Here is a 2782-nt window from a genome sequence, read left to right on the forward strand (position 1 = left end):
GAAGCAAATATTCTTAATTGTTTACTCCAAGTCAGGCTAAATGCTAAGTGCTTTATGGCAGAACACGTATCTCATTTTTATCCTCACGACAACCCTAGATGAGCTACGTACTATTTTTTATCCCGATTTTACAGATTATATAACACAGAGAGGTCAAGTAACTTACCCTAAGTCCCACAGCCTACAACATGCACAGCCAGGATTCAAACCTAGGCCACCTGCCTAGAGCCTGTTAATTAACATAACCGTCTGCCAACAAGGTCACCTCAGTGACACCAGGTAACAGGGGCATCTGGGAGGGGCTGAGACTGCACACCACACCCCATTCACATCGCCTAGTGACAGCCTGCAAGGTACATCCCCATTTCGCTGATCAGAAACTGAGGCTCAGGAAGGTTAAGGATCTTGCTCCTATCTATTGTTAAAAGATCAACTGAGGCATATTAAAATGTTTGAGTTTATTTGAGCAAAAATTGATTGGAATCAGGCAATGCCAAGTCTGAAGTAATTAGGCACCTCACCAGAGGAGCCAGGAAAGATTTTATATAAAGAAAGCACAGAGGCAAAGAAAGGAAATTATTTGACTGGCTAAAGCTTAAAGCCTAGTTGGCTGTTTATGATTTGGTCATCCTTAGTGTTTTGATTTCATAGCTTTGAGGCATTCATAAGCTTAGATTTGGGTCGGCTTCCTTAGGTCACCACCAAGGCTCATCAGTCTAACGGCTTCCTTGCCTACATTTAGCACTATATTCCTCATATGCTTAGAGCCCACACTCAAACCCAAGGCAGCAAGGCTCCAAATGCCACCTTCTTCCCGCTGTACCACCTGCTCCCGGTGTAGACGACACCTGGGCGTAAACAGCCATGTTGGTAATACCCACTGGCCCCAACAGCTAGCTGACTCCATCACCACCCTTGTAAGTACCCGAAGGTATGCATGCAGCACTGCTGGGGCAGGTCACACGGGTCATCACAGACTCTGCACAAAAGGCTACGTGACTGTCCCTGTCCTCACAGACCACACCCTCCGGGGTTGGGGGACAGAGGAAGTCAGACAGACACTGGGAAATGCGCGTGTGACTTGACCTAGCCATGTGTTTTCAAGATCATGGGCAATTCAAATGCTCTGTTTTGATTCTAGTGGACTTGAGGGTTCCTAGACCTTCTGAGCCAGCCCGGGTCCTCCCCACTCCCAGGCCTTCTCTGGCCGGCAGCTGAGCCAGTCCCAGACAGAGCCTCACTCCCAGGCCTGTGTCTCATCAAGGCCACTGTCACCCGGAGTGAGACTGTCACTAGGGGGTGAGATTGGCCTGGAGATCCTCCTCTCTGAATCTCAGATAGCTGAATTAAAAGCCTTTAAAACCAGGAATATATGCACACGACACAAAATTCAAAAGGGACAAGAGAGCACACAGTGAAAAGTTCCCCTCCACCCCTATCTCTCAGCTATGCAGCCACCCAGTTCTCCTTCCCAGAGGCAACCACTGCCACTATTTTTATGAGTATATCCTTCCAAAGACATTCTGTGCATGTGTAAGCATCTTCGTGTATATATATATATATATATATATATATATATATATATATATATATATATATATATATATATATATAAACACATATATATATATATATATATATATATATATATATATATATATATATACTTTATCATCATCACCATCATCAGAATGGTTGCTTAATTTATATGTTAGTATACTCTCATTATCAAAGAGTCAAGTGTTTATAAAGTCAACAATTTATGCAAACAAGCCAAAATAAGTGAAAGGATTGAAAAATTATCAGCATAATTAGAACCCAAAATAAAGTTCTTTACATAAGCCTGAAGACAGAATCTCTGAGTGCCCATTATGTCTATATATACATAAACACATATGTGTATATATATGTGTTGCTGTTTATAGAAATAGTAGCATTTGTTGTGCAATTATTCTTTTCACTTAACAATATATATGAAGGATTATTCTATATCCATATACAACGCTGTCTCATTCTTTTTAATGGTTATGTAATATTTTATCATATGGATATACCATAATTATACCATAATTTATCTAATAAGTCCTCTAAGTAGTTTCTTAATTACTTGACTCTTATTTGTTGTTCCCAGTGCTGTAGTGAAAATCTTTGTATATGATCACCTTGCAAGTGTGCTAATATATTTATAGGAAAAATTCCTGGACCTAAAAGGGAATGTGCATTTTTCTTTTTTTTTTTTTTTTTTGCGGTACGTGGGCCTCTCACCGTTGTGGCCTCTCTCATCACGGAGCACGGGCTCCGGACGCGCAGGCTCAGTGGCCATGGCTCACGGGCCCAGCCGCTCCGTGGTATGTGGGATCTTCCCGGGCCAGGGCACGAACCCGTGTCCCCTGCATCGGCAGGCAGACTCTCAACCACTGCACCACCAGGGAAGCCCCACTTTTCATTTTGATAGTTGTTACCAAATTATTCTCTGCAGAGATTTTATCAGTTTATACTTCCAGCAACATTATATAAAAGTGTCTGTTTCCCCATAGCCTGGGGAGCACACGGTGATATGGAACTCTTTGCTCTTTTCCAGGTAGATGAAAAGCATTATCTCATATTTTAACTGTGTATTTCTACTATTATGAGTGAAGCTGACCAACTCTGCAAATGCTTAAGAGCCATTTGAACTTCCTCTTCTGTGAATGATGCACATCCTTTGTCATATTTTCTCTTGAGTTGGTGGTTCTTTTCTTATTAATTTATAATGGTTCTTTATGTATAAAGAAATTCACTC

This window comes from Lipotes vexillifer, unplaced genomic scaffold (assembly GCF_000442215.2).
Source record: "Lipotes vexillifer unplaced genomic scaffold, Lipotes_vexillifer_v1.1 scaffold3, whole genome shotgun sequence".
In the NCBI taxonomy this organism is placed as follows: domain Eukaryota; kingdom Metazoa; phylum Chordata; class Mammalia; order Artiodactyla; family Lipotidae; genus Lipotes; species Lipotes vexillifer.